Below are 22,396 nucleotides of genomic sequence, written 5' to 3' on the forward strand. Positions count from 1 at the left end.
CTTGAGGCCTTGTTGTGAGCATTAGGGGAACATACCTGCTTTCCTTGTGGAAGGACAGGATTTCTTTATTCATTTTTTGTTTAAAGGGTGCTTGTGGTGTGCAAAACAGAAGAAGAAAAAGAAAAAGAAAGGGGTGTTGCTTGTTCTCATCAAAGATCCAGCAAAGGAGTCTCTTGTCAAATCTCACAAGTTGAGAAGGGAATTCTCGGCAGCCAGAGGCCCATGTTCCAACAAGACTCGCTTGCATGGGTACACTTTGCTACTGAAAGGCTTAGCTGAGAGCATCTGCTTTGCTGGAGCCGCATGACGACATGTTCAAATATTTGCTTGTGGTTGGCAGCCCATGCTTTTCTAAGCAATCCCACAAAAGATGAAAAGATTTTTTGTTTTGTTTTCATTTTGTCATTAGGGAATCAGATCTAGACTCTGCGGCAGCATCACACACCCAAGATAATGCAGTGCCTCTGTGGCAGACCCAGGTAATGATGGATTCAAATCTCCTCCATTCCACTTGCATGCTCTAACCTGAAGGCTGCCTGTCATTACAAATTACATTTAATTGTGCAGGTGTGGGAGCATTAAATATCCTGTTTTATTTTACAATGGCCTTGTTCCCTGATACACTAGTTACTAATCCAGATTTGTTTGAGTTAGTCCATCCGAGTTTATAGGCCAGACAAAGAGCGGTGTGGAGTGAAGAATGAGTTTGCTTCTATCCTGTGTGAAGAATGATACTTAAAACTCTCCAGTCTGTCTTGACCTTTGTCCAGACCTTTGTCTGGGGTGGAAGCTGTACGGAGTGGAGACTGAAGGCATGTAGTGATTTTCTTAAAGTGTTAGGAAACTGCCTACAAGTGCACCATCTAGCTCAGTATTGTCTACACTGACTAGCAGCAGCTCTCTAGAGTTTACAGGCAATATCCCCCCCCCCAAGCCCTAACTGGAGATGCTGGGCATTGAACTTGAGACCTTTTGCATGCAAAGCAGATGCTCTACCACTTCCCTTCCCTTCCAACCTAATCTCCAGCCTAGAATTGTTATTCTGTTTGCCAGTTGTTTTCAAAATAATAATAATAATAATAATAATAATAATAATAATAATAATAATAACAACAACAATAATAATAATTTTTATTTATACCCCGCCCTTCCCAGTCAAGACCGGGCTCAGGGCGGCTAACAACAAATAATATCAACACAAATATAAAAGAAACAATTCAGTTAAAACAACAGAATAATACAATGTTAAAATTCAATTTTAAAATTAAAAATCTACGAATAAGATAAAACCATTATAAATAAAACCTTAGGGGAGGGTAACCGTGGGGTCAGACTGCGTCAGTCCGAAGGCCAAACGAAACAGCTCTGTCTTGCAGGCCCTACGAAATGATGACAAATCCCGCAGGGCCCTAGTCTCCTGAGACAGAGCGTTCCACCAGGTCGGGGCCAGTACTGAGAAGGCCCTGGTCCTGGTTGAGGCCAGCCTAGCCACCTTGTGACTCGGGATCTCCAATATGCTATTATTTGTGGACCGTAATGTCCTCTGTGGGTCATACCGGGAGAGGCGGTCCCGTATGTATGAGGGTCCTAAGCCGCATAAGGCTTTAAAGGTCAAAACCAGCACCTTGAACCTGATCCTGTACTCCACCGGGAGCCAGTGCAGTTGGTAAAGCACTGGATGAATATGATCCCGCGGCCGGGACCCCATAAGGAGCCTCGCCGCGGCATTCTGCACCCGCTGGAGTTTCTGGGTCAGTTTCAAGGGCAGCCCCGCGTAGAGCGAGTTACAATAATCAAGCCTAGAGGTGACCATCGCATGGATCACTGTGGCTAGATCAGGTTGAGAGAGATAGGGGACCAACTGCTTAATGCGGTGGAGATGGAAAAATGCCACCTTGGCTGTGGTTGCAACCTGTGCCTCCATGGAAAGGGAGGCATCCAAGGTTACCCCCAAGCTCTTGACAGAAGGGGCTGACACTAATTGGGCCCCAGCGAAAGATGGAAGTTGCCCCCCCCCCGCCGCCCCATGTCATCCCAACCCAGCCAGAGGACCTCTGTCTTCGAAGGATTTAGCTTCAGCCGACTCCCACGTAGCCATCCAGCAACAGCTTCCAGGCACTTGGTCAATGTGTCCGGGGCCGAGGCAGGACGGTCATCCATCAACAGATAAATCTGGGTGTCATCAGCATATTGATGACAACCCAGCCCAAAACTCCGGACAATCTGGGCAAGGGGGCGCATGAAGATATTAAAAAGCATTGGGGAAAGGATTGCACCTTGCGGGACTCCACACACCAAGGAGTGCCGCGGTGACAACCCCCTCCCTAGCGCCACCCTCTGTCCCCGACCTGAGATAAAGGAACGCAGCCATTGTTGGACTGTGCCCTGAATCCCCACGTCAGCAAGGCGGTGGTCTAAAAGCTCATAATCGACCATGTCGAAGGCGGCTGACAGATCTAGAAGAATCAGCAGCCCCGACCCGCCTTGATCCAGCTGTTTACGGAGGTCATCTGTTAGGGCGACCAGTGCTGTCTCGGTCCCGTGGCCGGGACGAAAGCCGGACTCGAATGGATCTAAAGCCGATGTTTCATTCAGAAACCTACCGAGCTGTTCGGCAACCGCTTGATTATGCTTGCAATGGTACACACCTCTTGGTTGCTGTTGCCTGTAGCAAGGGAAAGAAGTGTATGAAGACAAGACAAACATGTTTGAAAGGAGAAAAGGCTTCAAATGTCCCCACTCTTGAGATTTAACACTTTCCCCTAGAGACCACTCTGAGAAAGAGGTTGAAGCCCTGAGATTCCAGGTCCTGGCAGCCTGGCATGACCCTGGCAGCAGTAAACTGTCCTGTTCACAAAGCTGTCACTCAGAGCATCACTCATATTGCCACTCTGTCCACAGATTGTTCAAGACACTTTGGTTACTGAGGCATATATGATGCCCCTCAGATGCTACAGTTCATGATTATCTGCTGCCCTTTTATGGTCACCCCAAACCTGCTGACTGAGCAGATCTTATGCCAATGGTATGGCTGGCTCTGTAGTTGTATTGTTCTTTGCTTAGCTGTCCTTTTAAACTTTATTTTATTCAGTTTTGTTCATTTGCTGTTGAAATCATTTTTACTCTTCTGCATCTGTACCTAAAATGGCTTTGAGGCGGCTTACAACGTATTTTAAACTATGCATTAAAAAACCCTTTAAAATGGCAATAAAGCTCAAGCAACCATATGCTGCAGGCAGAGGTATAAACAAATCAATCACCAATGCCTAGGGGAAGAAAATGGTCTTTTGAAGCCTAAAAGGTAATAAACCAGGTTCCAGTGGAATGTCTCTGGGCAGGAAATTCAATACCTGAGGACCATTGCAGAGAGAGTTTTAGCCTGGCCCTAGTCAACACCTGCCTAACTCCCAAATATTTGGTCACCTAGAGCATACCCTCCAACACTTCTCTGGGGTAAATAGGGATGCCCCATTCCATAATGATATTTTACTATTTATACCCCACACATCTTACCGGGTTGCCCCAGTCCCAGTTAGGGACGCGGGTGGCACTGTGGGTTAAACCACTGAGCCTAGGGCTTGCCGATCAGAAGGTCAGTGGTTCAAATCCCCGTGACGGGGTGAGCTCCTGTTGCTCAGTCCCAGCTCCTGCCAACCTAGCAGTTCGAAAGCACGTCAAGTGCAAGTAGATAAATAGGTACCTCTACAGCAGGAAGGTAAACGGCGTTTCTGTGTGCTCCTCTGGTTCGCCAGAAGTGGCTTTGTCATGCTGGCCACATGACCTGGAAGCTGTACACCGGCTCCCTCGGCCAATAACGCGAGATTAGCATCGCAACCCCAGAGTTGGTCACGACTGGACCTAATGGCCAGGGGTCCCTTTACCTTTACCTTTAAGTCCCAGTTAACAGCCTGGATACAATATACTGAATTCATCAAAGTTTCCAAACAGTCTTCCAGGGCAGCCTCATATCCAACACATTGTTGTTTAGTCGTTTAGTCATGTCCGACTCTTCGTGACCTCATGGACCAGAGCACTCCAGGCACTCCTGTCTTCCACATCCAACACATTGCAGTAGTCCAACCAGCATTTTGCCAGAGCACAGATACACATGGCAAGGCAATGTCACTTGCTTTGTGCTTTCATAGCATTCTTTTGTGTTGTGTGTTCACTGTCTGAAGGCACATGATGCAGCTGCTTTGCTGGAGCTAAGTAAAACCTGAGCGTTGCCAGGGCGTGGATTGTAGAGTGCCTGGATATGCTCCCTTGAATTCCATAGATATAAGTGAAATAGATAAATGTGCTATAAGTAGCTGAATTATTCAACAAAGAGGGGTGTCTATTTAACTCAAGTTTCTCTTGTGATCCTCCCCTTCCTAATCAACCTCAAGAAACTTGGCAACCAAGGTACATTCTGTGACCTTTTCCAGCTGCTCCTCAAACACATTTGATCATCATGGACATGTAATAAGGCTCTGAAAAAATTACCAGGCTAACCTTCATCTGTTTGTGTCAGAATATTGCAGGTGTAATGGCTTTTATGGATGCTGCTGTAGACATTTGGCACTCTGCATTAAATTTCAAGTGATGGGTTTTACCGATTTAAATACTTTCTTCTGCAAGAGGCACATGCCACAGTGCTCAGAAGGTGAAACGGTAGCTGAGTCTTCTCCGCGATTCCATTGCAGTCCCTTTGAGGTGTTTGTCTAATGCAGCAGCAGGGCTAAACAATTTGCTTTTGTTGCGGTAGAGAGAATCCAGTAATGGAGAGTACGTATGCTGTAGTAGTTCTGTTATCAGAATATATTAAACCTTCACACACAAACAAAGTCTTTATGGAGCTATCATATCAGAAGCTTTAATTCCCAGGATGATTTAACAATCAATTCCTCTTCTCAAGGAGCTCTGGGAATTGTAGCTCTGGGAGAGAAACAGAAGTCTAGCAGCAACTCACAGCAACTTTATCAAACTGGAGCTCCCAGAATTCTTTGGGGGAAGCCATAATTGTTAAAAGTGATATCACAGAGCTTTATGTGTTTGGTGTAAATGTGGCCATAGTGTAGTGGGACTCAAAATCTCAGATCTAAGAACTCAAGATGGATTGTTGCAAACTCCCTCTAGTAAAGTTATCTCAGGAGTCATTTCCCTCTAGTAAAGTTATCTCAGGAGTCATCTTATACTAAGTCTTAACCTGATCCAATAAGCTTTTTACTCTATGTTGATAGTAACTAGGCAGAGGGCCTTCTCAGTAGTGGCACCCACCCTGTGGAATGCCCTCCTATCAGATGTCTAGGTGATAAAGTATTTATATACCTCCCTCTCACAAGACAACAGGGAGGTTTACAGCAACTTACAAAAATAACATTTAAAAGCAATATAGAACTCTCATTAAAACAAGTGGCTGTTCAGTGCCAATGTAGTCTTTGGGATGCATTTTGCTGATCTGTATTAGGTATCATAATTCTATAGAGTGATCATAGTTTGCTCTCCTCATAGTACATCAACAGAACTGGGCATCCCTTATTTCTTGCCAGACTCAATAGAGGACAGGACTTCTGTGCCTTTAATTGTCCTGCTCTCTTTTGAGTCTGGAAACCTTAAAGAGAAACCAGCAGACCCTTTGTTTAATTTCCAAGCAAAGGGTCTGCTGGTTTCTCTTTAAGGTTTCCAGATTCAAAAGAGAGCAGGATTAAAGGCACAGAAGTCCTGTCCTCTATTGAGTCTGGCAACCCTATTCTTTTGCTGAATACTACAAAAAAATATAGGACGTGGGTGGCGCTGTGGTCTAAACCACTGAGCCTTGGGCTTGCCGATCAAAAGGTCAGCGGTTCGAATCCCCGCGATGGGGTGAGTTCCCGTTGCTCGGTCCCAGCTCCTGCCAACCTAGCAGTTCGAAAGCAGGCCAAAAAGTGCAAGTAGATTAATAGGTCTGGTGGGAAGGTAAACGGTTTTTCTGTGCGCTGCTCTGGTGTCAGTGTTCCGTTGCGCCAGAAGTGGCTTAGTCATGCTGGCCACATGACCCGGAAAAACTGTCTGTGGAGTGGACAAACGCTGGCTTCCTCGGCCCATAAAGCAAGATGAGTACCACAACCCCAGTCGTTCACAACTGGACTTAACTGTCAGGGGCCCCATTACCTTTACAAACAAAGTACCCAGCCTGTTGATTTCTCTCTCTCTCTCTCTGTCCCAGGATTTGGCCAACGCAGAGAGTTGCACAGGATGCAAATTGCTTTTATATGTGTACTTTCCTTTACAGCTAAATTCTTTGTACTTTCAGAGACCAGGTGTATATTTAACTGTGCATGCATGTGGGTTTTTGCATGCGTATAATGTAAAATGATTATGCGTCACACAGTTGTTTGCTGCAACAGTAAAAAGGGCTGTTCTTTTTGTAATATGCACTTGAAATACACTCTACACAGGGATGTGGATTAAGCACCTTGCTCGTTATCTAATAATGCCTGCCTGACACAGATGGGAATCATTCTTGCGGTATAATTGAAATCCAGAGAGACTTCAGGTCCCAGTGCAGGCAGAGGGGTCACCGAGGACAGCTGCTAAGGTGTAGGAATGAAAATAGATTCAGGTGGCTCCCTTGGGACTAACACCCAGAACAACCTTCACTCAGCAGCAGCTTTTCAAACTGCTGGGAGTACCTTCGAGCATATAAATAGAACACTAGAACTTTAAAGCTTCATGTTATAAAATCTGCTTAGATGCAATAGGGGAAGTGGCAATCTGTGGTTGCCAAGGGGTGAAAAGCTAGCATTCTCACATATATTTTCCTTAATAGACTGAATCAGGCCTTGGTTCATTTGCCACACCCACACCAAACATTTAAAGGACATGAATCCTGGGGGATGTGGTTAAGCTCTCACAGAGCTACAATTCTCAGCACGCTTCACATACTACAGTTCCCAGGATCCTTTGGGGGGGGGCTTTTGACAAAGAATGGAATGGGTGAAAGTCACTGTATGAATTTTTAAAGGCAAAACACTCATCTCCCACCACCTCTAAAGGAACGTGGCCTTGAGAGACAAGCCAAATATTTGTCGTGAGAATGGTCAACCACACCTTTTATTTGGAGTGGCGTTGCTGTCACCGCCCACAAATTCACAGTGCCTTACTGTATAATAAAAAGTCATAGGAATGGACAAGAGGCTTGCGGGTCTACAATAAGAATCCAGGCACAGGCTGATCTCTCCGGATAAATGTCAATATGCATTATTAAATGAAACAGTGTTTAAAATATGGATTGCTAGATGCGTTTTCCTTCTGAGGACATGGAAGGAATTGAAATGCCTTTTCAAAGCAGATGTCGATGCCTTTGCTTTTTTGATCAATTCATTGTGTGTGCACATAGTTGTAGATATCTAGTTTGAAGCTTTAATTACAACACTGCTCTCTCTCTCTCCCCCTTCCTCTGCCCCAACCAGCAGAGTGGAGGCAGATCACAGGATTAGAGGAGGACTTAAGACAATTTCCTGAAGTGTTCATCGGAAGGTTTTGGGCCACCTGATATCCTTTTAAATCAGGGATATGTTTCATCTTCTTTAGTGATCCTTGCAGCATCTGACATGCTGGGTCGCCTTAAGAAACAATTTCAAAGGAGATGGGATTGCAAGATCAGTAGTCACCTTCAAAGTCAGTATTTTTTTTTATACCTCTGGCATGGAAATATTGCAATCTTTTGAGACCCCCGTGGACTCACAACAGAGGATCCCTGTTCTTTCTGTTGTGGGTGTACCTATCTTTCCATTTGAAAAGAGAGGTGGAATGTGGACATGAGAATGACAAACAGTCTAGGTTGCAGCTCAGCTTTTTCTGAAATGTAATTTCAAACAAATGCGTAGGGGCATGAGCTGCTTCATAGCTAATGCCAACCCCTGCTTTGAAATTCTGTACACGTACAGATCCAGTCCTTAGGCTCATGTATATCTCCTCCCCTTCTGCGTTGAGTTTAATCTTGGTTTGTATGAGAAGGATGGTTTGAACAAATCATAGTTTTGCTGGTTCTAACAAAACTGCAAACCATGGTTTGCTATGAACTCCGAAGTAAGTTAAGAAATTGCTGGGGGAGGATTGAGGGATGCATAACCATAGTTTGGTGTACTGCTCGCATGGGCAGCGTCCTGAGACGATGAGAAGTGCACTTTGGAACATCTGGAGAGCACCAGGTTGGGGAAGACTGGTGTAATATGTATTTAAACTGGCACTATAAGTGGTTTTTGTGTGTGTAAGATATATATATATATATATATATATATATATATATATATATATATATATATATATATATCAAGATAATACAGTAAGCTAGGAAAGTCATTTTTGGTTTTGAAAGAAACTTCAGGCTCATCCATAGTGCTGTTTAATGTGAACAGTAAGTTTCCTGCACTTCTATGAATTCTCCACCTGATATTCTTCTCCAAATCACCACCTTACTACATTTCCCCTTCTTTTTGGAGAATCCCTGGTGTGAGAAAATATGGATTGAGGGAGGGGGGAGTATGGAAGGCATTGATTTGGAGGAGAACATCCTTTGGGCAGTGAAGCTTACTATCCACATGAAACGACAGTATGGCTGAGCCCTCAGGCCTGAGGGTAGTCATGGTTTGGTTTCAGGAAAACAGAGTTGTGTGGCAGATATTGAAAAGACTCTCCGCCTTCTGTTGAAGCTGGCTGGGGTTGATGGAAGTCAAACAACATCTGGGTAGTCATCATTCCCTGCCCAATCCTAGGGCCTTAATGGATCTTATATTGCAGCGCAGTGATCTCTGTTCATGTCCTTTCTTTAAAACAGAAAGAGAACAGAACAGCTTGGAGTGCCACCCAGTATCTCATTCCTAGTGTTCTGGCTCAGGCGGCCTCTCCCTCCTCAAATGCCACCACAGGGCTACTCAAGAAGCACGTGCCCCACGGAGGAGCAGAGATCTGGTTTTCAAAATGTCTTCCCTCTCCATAAATTGCCTTTGCTGTTTCATTACACAGTTTTAACTTACGCTTATTGTTTTCAACAGTATTATGCAACCTGCTTTGTGAGGCTCGCTTGAAAAGCAGCACATAAATACCTTTAAAATAAATAAATATTTGTGGAACAGACTGCAGCTAAAGGGGAAACTCTAGGTCTAGCTGGCCTAGCTGAGGTGGTATTTGGCCTAGCTGAGGTGGTAGCATCTTACTCTTTTAACATCACTTTTCACGATCTTGTGCATATACTGGTATTTGCAAGAATAAGTACACAAAGTTTGAAGGAGATAGACATGTCCGCAAACCTCCCCCCCCCACCTTCTGAGGTGTAACCTTCAGTGAAGTAAGAATCTTACATTGAACATCAATTGAGGTTATATTTTCTCACCCCAGGCAAGCTAGCTACAGAACAGAGTGATAGTAAGGACATATTTTCTCTCTGCTGTGTCATTGCTGTCAGCCTTCTGCATGTCTCCTTAGGAACAGAGTTTCTAAGGCAGGGATAATAGCTCCCAGTTAGGTATGTGGTCTGCAGCTCTGAGTTTTGTTTTGTGTGGGCTTTTGGTAGGATATGGTTATAAGTCTGGTCACTTTGAAGAGGTGAAATGTTCATCCTTCCAGATGCCTAATGCATTCCTACTCTGCAGTTTCTGCTAAGCTAGAGAAAACAACAAAACCTGTTATTCGTGTGTGTGTGTGTGTGTGTGTGTGTGTGTGTGTGTGTTTAAAATCCTGATTATCTTTATTCTGATCTCCTGGGAATGGTATGCTTGGCAATGGCTTCTACGAAGAACTATAAACCAAGAAGCATATCCCCTCTCCAATTCCTCTCAGCTGTGAAAATTGTACAACTCCAATTACTCTATTACTTTAATTATTCATCTGATTTTAACCATAATCTTGTCACTCTTTGCATAACTCAAGTAATGCACTAAAAAGCCAACTATTCAAAGACAGCAGCATTTAATAATATTGGCAATCTATTATCAAGGTGAAGGCACTTATTAATGTATCTTTCAGGTTTTTCGCTGTCTGCAAAATAGTGCTCCTCTTACAGAAATATAAACTGTAGGGGTCACAGAGAGTTTGAGTACAGATCTTAATGGATCTGGTCCCTGGGGAAAAGGTAGCATTCAAACTTCATGCACCTTTGATTATGTAAAATTGCTACCATGGAGGGTATCTTGTGAGGAACATAGAGATGGACTGAGACATTCTGAGTCTTGAGATGGAAAAGACAAATAGTACCTACCTACCCACCCTGGGACAGCGGGTGGCGCTGTGGGTTAAACTACAGAGCCTAGGGCTTGCCAATCAGAAGGTCGGCGGTTCGAATCCCCGCAATGGGGTGAGCTCCCGTTGCTCGGTCCCAGCTCCTGCCAACCTAGCAGTTCGAAAGTACATCGAAGTGCCAGTAGATAAATAGGTACCGCTGCAGTGGGAAGGTAAACGGCGTTTCCGTGTGCTGCTCTGGTTCACCAGAAGCGGCTTCGTCATGCTGGCCACATGACCTGGAAGCTGTACACCAGCTCCCTTAACGCGAGATGAGCGCTGCAACCCCAGAGTCGGTCACGACTGGACCTAATGGTCAGGGGTCCCTTTACCTTTACCTTTACCCACCCATAGTAAAAAAACACAGCCATCAACTATAGTATATGCTGCTGGTTTTTTTTTTTTAAAAGGGAGATCAGTATTGGTAACCTGAGGCAGGTTACCTCACTCTTCCTAATGATGTAGCCAACATTACACAAATTCTCAAAAGTTTCCTTCAATCCAATATGTGTATGAAGGTTGCCATAGTCCATAACACTAGAATTCCCAGACACCCACTGAAGCTTTTGATTCAGGACAGACAAAAGAATAAGAGAATCATAGAATTGTAGAGTTGGAAGGGACCACAAGGTTTATTTAGTCCAGCCCCTTGCAATGCAGAAATATTTTGTCCAAGGTGGGGCTCGAACCCAGAACACTGAGATTAAGTCTCATGCTCTACTGACTCCATCACCTCATAGCACTTAAGTACTTCTTCACACAGCACATAGTTAAATTATGGAATTAATTATGGAATTTGCTCCCACAAGAGGCCATGACAGCCAGTGACTTGGATGACTTTAAAATTGGGATTAGATAGACTCATGGAGGATAAGACTATCAATAGTTACTGATTGCTACGGTATGTTTTGCCTCCATGATCAGAGATGTTATGTTTCTTAATGCCAGTTGCTGGAAATTGCAGGAGCAAAGCCACTGTGGTGTAGTGGTTAAGAGCGGTAGTCTCGTAATTTGGTGAACCAAGTTCGCGTCTTGGCTCCTCCACATGTAGCTGCTGGGTGACCTTGGGCTAATCACACTTCTTTGAAGTCTCTCAGCCCCACTCACCTCACAGAGTGTTTGTTGTGGGGGAGGAAGGGAAAGGAGAATGTTAGCCGCTTTGAGACTCCTTAGAGTACCGTAGTGATAAAGCGGGAGATCAAATCCAAACTCCTCCTCCTCCTCCTCTTCTTCTTTGGGAGCGGGTCTCATTGAACTCATTGGGACTTACTTCTGAGAAAACATGCTGTTAAAAAAACCCCCAGTTTAAAGAACCTTTCCTTGATGCCTCAAAGAAGATTTATATTTCCTGATTATCTCAGTTTATGGGGATTGAACAGAACTCTGCCAACTTCATAGTGTCTCTTGTTTGTTTTACAATTTGCTGGAATGTAGGGCAGAATATGTTAGCATCGTATATTAGTGTGAATCCCTTACAAAGCAAACAAAAAGTTGTCGAAGCTGCTTCTGGGTCACGTATGCCAATGCGGTACATTATCTCCATGCTATTTGGTGCAAAAAAAGAGGAAAGTGTTTTGGCTTGGCATGCACATTTTTTTATTTATAGCTGTCTTTGATCCTCTTTTGTTTTTTGGCTGTTATGTGTTGCATTCCCTCCATTAAGCTAAAATGAAGCTGAAAACCATCTGAAGGATTATGATCCTCTGGCAAAATGTTAAATTGTGCTGCTGACCTAAGTTAATGTTGCAGTAATGGGGGATGAGCGTCTCTGAGAAATCACAACAGAATACATAAAAATCTACAGCGGTATCATGAAGAATTTTAAAGTGCCAGATTCCAAAGGCTCTAATTAAAGGGATTGTCCTCCCACAGGCAGAGGAGGAGGAAAAAAGAGGGCTAGCATGAAATGCTAAACCGAAGTTTAGCATCAAGAGGTCAAGCCACAGCAAGTTTCAGGCCATTGTACCTCCCTTCCTTTTCCAGTGGTGTTGGGAAGCGGTCATCTTTGGATTAAGCAAAGCACATAGTTTGTTCTTACACAATAATGCAGATTCACTTAAAGGAAATTGATTCAGGCCTTAACTACTAATACAGTGGTACCTCTAGTTGTGTTCCGCTCTTGTTACAGACTTTCAGCTTATGAACGCGGCAAACCCGGAAGTGTTTACTTCCAGGTTCGCTACAGGCGCAGGCGCAAAAGCGACCTGCATGCTCCACGCATGCGCAGAAGTGCTCGATTGCACCGTGCACATACACGTAAGAGGCACTCTAGTTGTGGACTTTTCGGGGTGCAAACAGCACCCCGAAATGGATTAAGTCCGCAACTAGAGGTACCACTGTATATACTTTGCACATGCAATCTTGCTTTATAAATTTGAAACTTTTAAGTGAACCACAGGGTTTCTGTAGACCATGCCCACTCCTAAACTTGAGCCCTTTCCAAATTCTTGCCCCGTTTGGACCTTTTACTGCTACTTAAGCCCCCCCAAATAATAGAGGAGTGATAAACTGGTCTATTGACTATATCATTTCCCACTGCAGGTGGGAGCCCTTGTTGGTGCAGTGGAGACAGAGGTTTGCCACATCACCTTTTAATTGTGAGAACTAATCCTAAGCTTAGTAAGTATGACGTTTGTTCATGCACATTCAAGTTAGAGATGAAGCAAATGTCCAAAATAAAAATGGACCTTTGATTTTCACAGCATACAAATTTAAAATAATTGGTTTGTGGATATTAGAAAGGGTGCATTTCACTGGTGAGATTCAAAGTTTTTGTTTGGCATTTTCAGAGATGGAGTTTCATACTTCAAAGTCGACATTTGCAGTTATTTCTGAGCGGCTTGAATCTAGATGACAACAAAAGCGATGACGCAAACACGCTTCCTGTCAAATGGGCCTGTGCATTTCAAGATTTATCTGAGTTGCACTGATCTCTTCAGTCCAATTTTCCACAATGAGTCTACTTGGGCTAAATTATTTATTATTATCATTATCATCTGATTATGACCCGTCCTTGACCCTAAGGCCCCAGGGCAATCAATGTTGCCTGAATTGTGGACAATGATCTACTTATTTGGTTTTTGAGATGTTTGAGATGTTTGCTCAAATAGCACTTGGCCAGTCCCACTTGTGTGAAATTCGCTTCAGCTGGCTGAGGCTGATCCAACATTCTTGACATCTTTGCACCAATGAAACCCTGCAAGGAAGCCTGTTGGGAGCCACTCAAACCCAAAGAAAATACATAATATTTGAGTAACTGAGCAAATAATGTCACCGAAGTCTGTGTTGGCAGCCATCTTACATTTATCAAGCAGCACTTGTGTATCTTATCCATTGGTTATGGAAGCCTTATAATAGTCAAGTGTGATGTTAACAGTTCACACCTTTGTGTGCTAGAGGTGCAGCCCAACCACACCAGTAAGCAGAATGGACTTTGGCTCAACTTATCTTTTTTTTAACTTATTTTTAATTATTACACATATAGCCTGTTCTTCTTCAAGGGAGCTCAAACCTTCAATTTGCAAAAGGGTTTCTAGTTGGTTTCCCTTCCTGGCAGTTTATGGGATCAGATCTGTTTAGTTTCAGCAGTAGAACCGCATCAAGGGCCTTCACACTCTTTGGGGTGGGGGGAGATGTGCACGTGGATCAGTATGATTTCTGTTTTAGGAACTGAGCTGTCACAGGGCATTCAGTGTGTAATTCAAACCTCCCAAGCCCCCAGCGGAAAAAGCCACCCACCAGATCATATGTAAATAGTACGTTCCATTTAAGTTCTTTCCATAATCCAGAAGCAAGCATTGCCTTCAAAATCACCAAAATAGAACATAGTTTTAAGTGGGGAAATACCAGCCCATGGAAGTTTAATGTGAGGGCAAAGACAAGAGGTTCCCCACCTTCTCCTCTGCCCTTCAGATTAATAGAATTGAGTTCAAGAAGGTGATCTGCATCAGGACAGCATCTGGGGGAATTAAGGTTAAACCTCCTTTCCGGATGTCATGTGATCATGATTAAAATTAGGACTCCCCACCCCTCATATTAAGGTTGTTTTAAATGCAGTCATTGTTGCTTGATAGCAAACAACAACAACAACAACAACAACAACAACAACAACAACAACAACACCTCTGTAGTCGAACGTTTTGGCATTCGAACGCCAAAAACCTGGAAGTAACTGCTCCGGTTTCTGGACGATTTTCAGAAGCCAAACGTGCTACGCAGCTTTTGTTTTGAGTTTCCCTTTGTATTGAGGCTTCTGCTTTCAGTTTTTGGTTTTCAAACATTTTGGAAGTCAAACGGTCTTCCAAAACGTATTACGTTCGAAAACCGAGGTTCCACTGTAGCACCTTTCCCCCTGATGGGACTCAAGGCAGCTTACAGATAAAAACAAGAATCACCAAAAATATGGGGGGGGGGGTGAAACCCCAGTCATTAAAAAACAATTAAACATTAATAGAATTGAAGCTATAAACATGTATAAAATCTGTTTTAAAACATACAAATAATTACAATAAAAACAGCACAGCTGCGCAACTAATGAAAAATGTAGTTTGACCCTAAGAAAATACCTACAGCTGCCAGTCTATATTTGGACTGAAACTGTTTTTAGATGTTTTAATTGTCTTATTGTGCTATGCCACCCTGGGTTTCTTGGGGGTAAGAGTGGGATAGAAATTTAACAAATGAATAAACACAAAGCCATAGGAAATGTAGGAAGCTGACTTATACTGTGTCATACCATTGGCTCCTTTAGCCCAGTTCCATATACTTTGTTTGGCAGTATCTAGGATGGGGGGAGAAATTTGTTTCAGTTCACATATTAATGCAATCTTACCTACTTCACAGTTCCTGCAATAATACACCAACCGAAGCACAACTGTCCTTTGAAATTCGCTTGTTTCCGAATTTTGCAATGTAGTTCTCCCACCAAGGGATGTGTACAACAGTGCTTATCCCCAAGTAAAGTGGGCATGCAAATGCATTTATCTTTGAAAATCACATGCAAAACCACATCTAATTAGGCAACATTGCACACAAAAATGTAAAGATCAGGTAAAACTGGCACTAGAATGCTGGCGAGTTTTTAAGACATTGAAAGAAAACTGCAAGCAGCTATGGAAAGTTTTGGAAGTAAATTTAAGATCTGAGAAAATGAGAAAACGAGAGAAACTGAAATGAACATATTCATTCCATTTTTTAGGTGGAATGAAACTTTCCGAGCTTCTCAGACAGAGGTCTTTTCCAGACCTACCAAGAAACTCAATGGATTGAATTAGGGACCTTTGACATGCATTGCTTGTGCCATGTCCCTGTCTCAAGTCTTTAGATGGTTGCCCAGGGCATCAACTTAAGAAGAGATTTCCCCAGTGAACGTTTCTTATATAATATCAGCTCGGTTGCAGCTTGGTGGCCAAATTCATAAAAGCGTCTCTCGTGAGCCTCCACTACTCTCAGAACATCGGCATGCCTGGGACAGAATTGTTCCTCTGCACTTATAACAACATTGGAATCTCGATAAACATTGCACAGTTGAAACTTGTAGGGTGCAGCTGCAGGCTTTTAAACTTTTCATATTAACTTCCTCTGTTATTTTTAGCACTAATCCTCTCCTTTTGGTCTAGTATCATGGAGCCGCTCCCCCTCTCCCCGCCCAGCATCTACTTAACCAGGTTTAGTGCTGATTAAAGCTCCTTTATTTGAGCTGCTTCTTTGTATTAAGCACAGTTGCCTCGGGCAAAGATGTTTGTGGAATGCGATGCAAATTAGGCTTCTACTGTTCCACGCTGGACTGCACCTAGGCCATAATTTCCTAGCGTACACATTTCCTCCTGCTGCCACTGTCAGTCATGAAAGCTGGACAGCAAAACCGGATCTTGCTTTGACTCCCTGCTTGTCGGTGGAAAGTCAAAGCTGCTGCAGTTAAAGTACGGCCATTCCTTACGCGTATTCAACTTGTCCAATTTCAACCTTGAAGTCTGGCCAGTTAAATTAAATGCTTGGCAAGTTTTCCCTGGTGTGAAGAGAGTTTTTAAGCTCTTTGCCTTGCTTCCTGGGCAAAGCCCTCTTGGCATGCTGGTTTCAGAAGACTGGGGAGGATTGCTTGAGATCTTGTGGGAACTTGGATGACCCTGTGAGATCTTGTTACAGGTAGGTAGCCGTGTTGGTCTGGGTCGAAGTAAAATTAAAAAAAATTCCTTCAGTAGCACCTTAAAGATCAACTAAGTTTTTATTTTGGTATGAGCTTTCGTGTGCATGCACACTTCTTCAGATCTTGTGAGTGGATCCCAGAGCTGGTGCATTGAGCAGGCCTTGCCCCCAAAACAAGGCAAAGAGGCTAACCTTACTGGGCAAGGTCCAGGCAGCACTCTGCTTCTGGAAGGCTAGGGAAGTGCATACATCATAGTTCCCAGGGTTTGAATATACATGTTTCTGTGTATACGCAGAACCCTTGGAACTGAACTCCCGCATAAAGTACATTGCAGTTCCTTTGGAGTGGGACCTGCCTTAGGACTTATGCCTCATGGCCTCTGAGTTCCAGCACTTCCTGTACCTGTTGCAGTGAAGATGGGCAGGGGAATTATGGTCCATTAGTAGTCGCATTAGCAGCCACCATGTAACAGTGGGGGAAACATCCCTTTCCTAAACTGGGCATCTCGCCTTTGTACATTAGCAAGGCTCAAGAACAGAAGGTGACAGGCTTTCACAGAGAATCACGCTGTTATAATAACACTCTCCCCTGTGCCATCGCTTCTGGCATTGGAAGCTGCCGTGGTTTTGAAAATTGCTGTCATAAACAGGCTGTGATGTTAATATTATTTCCTTAACTCCTTTGAAAAGTTGCCTATGTGTCAAATTCTCAGGCAAAGATGGGGTGTAATGTTCCTCCCCCCCCCACTTTCTTTTCAGGAATTGGTGGACAGGCCTTGGATATAATGGTGGTGTAAAGCAATTGGGTGTGTGTGTGTTGTGTTTTGCCATAGAAGCCAAGACTGAATGTTGTACTTAGAAAGTGGCCTCCCTTGCATCCCAGGGATGCATCCTCCTGTGGAAGCCAAACACTTATCAATGCTGTATCTTTTTAGAGCATAAGCCTGATGGCAAGGAGGGAGCTTTTCTTTTGGTTGAAGAGCAAGAATTAAAAAAAAAATACTCTAAAAAAATAAAGTAAAGTAAAATAGGTTTTGGCAGATGCATTCAAGGTGACATATACAAAAATACAATGCTGGTTTGGAATCCAAAATAAAGGCACCAGAACTGCAAAAAGTACTTCTGGTGTCACATGTGAACCTGCTTTAAAACGTAGATTCCCCACCAGGCAGATGCTCCAATTGATAAATTTCTTCTCTCAGCAATCTGAGCTGAGCAACGCCTAACAACATATACAGGCTCATGAAGTGTTAGCTCTGCTTTCCCCCATAGAAAATCCCTCTAACCCTGACTACGGCAGCTGCCTTTGCTGCCATAATGCTCTTAGAGGGTCACTAAGCAGCTTGACCTCATTGCCCTCTTCGCCAGACAGCTCTCCTGGATCTCCATTCACAAAGTCGCTGCAACTTCATTCATAAACTAGAAAGGTCCACCTGTCTTCAATAAGCTCCAATGCTTAGTTACTGGATCGGGAGACTTGTAATGACCATAAATAAATACTGACAGCATGTGATCACTAATCCTTACAGCAAGTATTAAAGCATCGGGAGACTTCAATCCTTAGTAACAGACTTCTAGACAAGACGTAAGATAGTTTTGAGACGGAAGAAAAAAACATTAATACATACTAAGGGGTGGGGGAAATTCCTTTGTGATGGTGCCTTTAATATTCATGCTGAAGTGTTGACAATGGCACTACATTTTTGAATACTTCAGCTCTGTGAAAGAGGAGCTAGGATTTAGCATTAAACATTTTAATGCCATGACATTAGAATCCCATCCCTGAAATAAATGGAAACTATGTAGTAATTAGGGACGTCAACAGTTTAAATAACTTTAGATTGTGTTTTAGCTCATTAAGAAATTACAATGTACATCATAATATGTAAGATGGGGGGGGGGTGAGCTGCAGTTAAAGGGATGGGTTAGGAGAGAGATACCCCAGATTCAAACCCCGCCTCAGCTATGAACCTCATTGTACAGTTCCTCTCTTGCAGCCTAGCCTACTTCACAGGGTTGTTGTGGGGATAAGATTGGGGGTGGGGAGAGCACCTTGGAAAAATATTTTTTTAAAAAAATAAAAAATACAATTATACAAAAAAAAATGGAAGATACAACTATGCAAAAATAAAAGCCACTACTCATTCTACATAACCAAGTTGCCCAAATATCTGGGTTCATGCTATACTATGAGGTTCAGGAACTGGGGGAACATGGGGAAGGGCGGGGGCACACTCAATGTCTGTGCGTTGAAAGGCGCTGTGCCAAGTAAGGAAGGTGCCTATATTCATGGAGAATTTCACATGGTATAGATGCCTGGAAAACCAGGGTTCTACATCACATGGGGAGCCTACGGAAGTGCCCCCCTTCAAACAGTCACTGTCCAACTTATGGAGAGCCATGGGAATGAGACTGGGAATACAGGGTGGAGCAAGCTTATTCACATAGTTCTACCCTAATGTATTGCTTTTCCTAGTTCTTGAATGCCCTGAAGAGGCATCGTGATGCAGCCTTGCTGTGCTATGCACCCTCCAGTCAACTGCTATTCTTTTATTTGTTTCAACGCTTCCTTCTTTCTTTACTTCCTCCCTCCCTCCCTCCCGTGTGTGTGTGTGTGTGTGTGATCATAGAATCATAGAGTTGGAAGAGACCACAAGGGCCATCCAGTTCAACCCCCTGCCAAGCAGGAAACACCATCCGCTTAAAGACCTCCAAAGAAGGAGATTCCACCAAACTCCTTGGCAGCAAATTCCACTGCCAAACAGCTCTTACTGTCAGGAAGTTCTTCCTAATGTTCAGGTGGAATCTTCTTTCTTGTAGTTTGAATCCATTGCTCCGTGTCCGCTTCTCTGGAGCAGCAGAAAACAACCTTTCTCCCTCCTCTATATGGCATCCTTTTATATATTTGGACATGGCTATCTAAACATACCCAGCTCCCTAAGCTGTTCCTCATAAGGCATCGTTTCCAGGCCTTTGACCATTTTGGTTGCCCTCTTCTGGACACGTTCCAGCTTGTCAGTATCCTTTTTGAACTGTGGTGCCCAGAACTGGACACAGTACTCCAGGTGAGGTCTGACCAGAGCAGAATACAGTGGCACTATTACTTCCCTTGATCTAGATCAGGCGTCCCCAAACTGCGGCCCTCCAGATGTTATGGCCTACAACTCCCATGATCCCTAGCTAACAGGACCAGTGGTCAGGGATGATGGGAATTGTAGTCCAAAACATCTGGAGGGCCGAAGTTTGGAGATGCCTGATCTAGATGCTATACTCCTATTGATGCAGCCCTGAATTGCATTGACTTTTTTTTAGCTGCTGCATCACAGGCTATAGAAATGACCCAGGAAAAAAAAGTATGCTTAAGTCTTGCTGAACTGGGCATCAGATTAAAACAGTGCTTTTTGTTTAACAAGCCAGGATTTCAGTGCCCAAGCTGGGCGCTCAAAGGACAGACCCGCACCATATATTTAAGACACATTTAAACCACATTATCTCTCCCAAACAATCCCGGGAACTCTAGTTTGCTAAGGGTGCTGAAAATTGAAACTCAGTGAAGGGTAGCTCTTCTCAGGTTTATTTGAGCAAAGAAATGTGCAGCAAATGTGCTGGAATTGTATGGTGTGAATCTGCCCCATAAATTCAGTGTTTACCTCAATCAGTGATTTTTTAAAGAAAAAAAAATCTTCTCACATACATATTTTAACATGTACTTTCTCTCAAGGTACATATTTAAATACATATTTTGATACATGCTGAGAAATGTGGTACAACATTCAGAGCATTGTAAACTCCCAATGGATAGTTGAGTTCTGATCCCCACATTAGAGTGAGAGGTTCAGATCAGGTCACATTGTGTATGACTTTGCAAAGATTGCTTTCCTTAAGCATCCCTAACTGGGGTTCTGAAGAAGCGGCATTCCAGATGGTGTGTAGAGAGTCCTCCACACCCGCAGTTGTGCATCTGGGGGCTCTTTCAAATCTCATCATAAATGTTTGGAGGGTGGAGGCACATGATCTTTCAATGCACGTGTTCAAGTGACTTTCACGGCTGAAAAGGATGTCGGACTGCCTCTCCCACCAAACGTATGGCACCAAGGCCCGTATTGTAGCTGGCAAAGATCTTCACTCTTGAAGCTGCCGGGCAAATCCTGGCAGTTTTCTGTATCCCTCCTTGAAAATAATCTCCTGCTGCCTTGTCGAACTTGTCTGGATACAGCCAGTCAGGCCGTTTTGACACGGAGAGCATGAAGCTGTTGAATTAAGGTGGCAGGGTTCAGAAGGAAATTTTAAATGGCTCAGGCTGCTGAAGAGCTGCTTTGCCGCTGAATTGGTTCCATTTTCTTTTTAACAGCCCATTTACTGAAGGGAAAGGAATTCAGCAGGTAAAATAAAGGAGATGTTAAAAAACAACAACACCTGAGCAATGATTGCTCAGTCAAATCCCACTTAATGTACAGCAAGCTGCAATCCAGCCTTGTCTTTTCCATACCGGTCGTGCTGCTTCTTATCTTGTTCGTCAGAAATGAAAACAAGTGTACGAGGTTCTCCCTCCCCTGATATTCAAGATAGTCATGAAAATGCATACATTTATATAGTTAATGTGTCCTTTTTCTTTTGCTCGGAAAGAGGCAGTTAAGGATAAAGTCAGTGCTGCGAATCATGAAACCTTTTTGTTATTCAGTCATGCGAGGACGTGATGTAGCAGTGCTTTGTCACCGGACTATGCTATCACACCATCTTTGTTTCAGGGTGATATTTGCACGGTGCTTGATCTGGAACCTATTCTACAAATCAGCATCAAGGATTTCTGAGGGCAAATGGAGTTTTGCTTTATTTCACTGACACTATCCCTTTTTAACTCATTCTGGCAGCCAAACACGCTGCTCTGTATTACGTTCCACCTTAGCACAGATGCCTACAGAGTCACATATTGGTGGGCCAACAATGGTCTGCATCAGAAATGGCAATTATTCCCCCCCCCCCTGTTGTATCAGTGAATAGTCAAGCAGATGAAGCGACATCATCATTGCAATCAGAAATGAGGAAACTCCAAGCATGATGGTGTGACATCATACACTGACTATCCCTTGATTTTATGTGTTCATTCATTTGTGTGACCAGGCGGCGACAGCCCCAGCCCCCAGAGATCATAAGGAAGGAATAAAGACTCTGACAACGTTACATGGAATTAAAACTAGGCCACAACTTTATCAAACTTCTGAATGTAGAAAGACCTAGGAATGTAGAAAGACCTTGGCTCCAAGCCCCCCAGCTCGGGGGAACTGGGGCTCATCAGAGTAAATGGGATATGGGGATGCTCTGCAAGACCTAAGTGTAGCAGGCAGCCAAGCCCATATCATAGAATCATAGAATCATAGAATCATAGAATCATAGAATCATAGAATCATAGAGTTGGAAGAGACCACAAGGGCCATCCAGTCCAACCCCCTGCCAAGCAGGAAACACCATCAAAGCATTCCTGACAGATGGCTGTCAAGCCTCTGCTTAAAGACCTCCAAAGAAGGAGACTCCACCACACTCCTTGGCAGCAAATTCCACTGCCGAACAGCTCTTACTGTCAGGAAGTTCTTCCTAATGTTTAGGTGGAATTTTCTTTCTTGTAGTTTGAATCCGTTGCTCCGTGTCCGCTTCTCTGGAGCAGCAGAAAACAACCTTTCTCCCTCCTCTATATGACATCCTTTTATATATTTGAACATGGTTATCATATCACCCCTTAACCTTCTCTTCTCCAGGCTAAACATACCCAGCTCCCTAAGCCGTTCCTCATAAGGCATCGTTTCCAGGCCTTTGACCATTTTGGTTGCCCTCTTCTGGACACGTTCCAGCTTATCAGTATCCTTCTTGAACTGTGGTGCCCAGAACTGGACACAGTACTCCAGGTGAGGTCTGACCAGAGCAGAATACAGTGGTACTATTACTTCCCTTGATCTAGATGCTATACTCCTATTGATGCAGCCCAGAATTGCATTGGCTTTTTTAGCTGCTGCATCAC

General features: G+C 43.7%; 1 protein-coding gene across 9 annotated transcripts in view; it reads left to right on the forward strand.

Annotated features, from left to right (window-relative positions):
* Positions 1-22,396, forward strand: part of FLRT2 (fibronectin leucine rich transmembrane protein 2) — a 95,265-nt gene that overhangs the window by 26,894 nt on the left and 45,975 nt on the right. For 4 of the 9 annotated variants that reach the window (XR_015950700.1, XR_015950701.1, XM_035107727.3 and 1 more), the window contains exon 2: positions 410-479. The exons of 4 other annotated variants lie outside the window; for them this stretch is intronic. The gene's annotated coding sequence lies outside the window, so the exon portion shown is untranslated. Of the gene's footprint in view, positions 1-409; positions 480-5,690; positions 7,642-22,396 lie in introns of those variants that run through there. One more of the 9 variants, XM_088672647.1, reaches the window with a different exon arrangement.

This window comes from Zootoca vivipara, chromosome 1 (genome assembly GCF_965207765.1).
Source record: "Zootoca vivipara chromosome 1, rZooViv2.hap1.1, whole genome shotgun sequence".
NCBI classification, from domain to species: domain Eukaryota; kingdom Metazoa; phylum Chordata; class Lepidosauria; order Squamata; family Lacertidae; genus Zootoca; species Zootoca vivipara.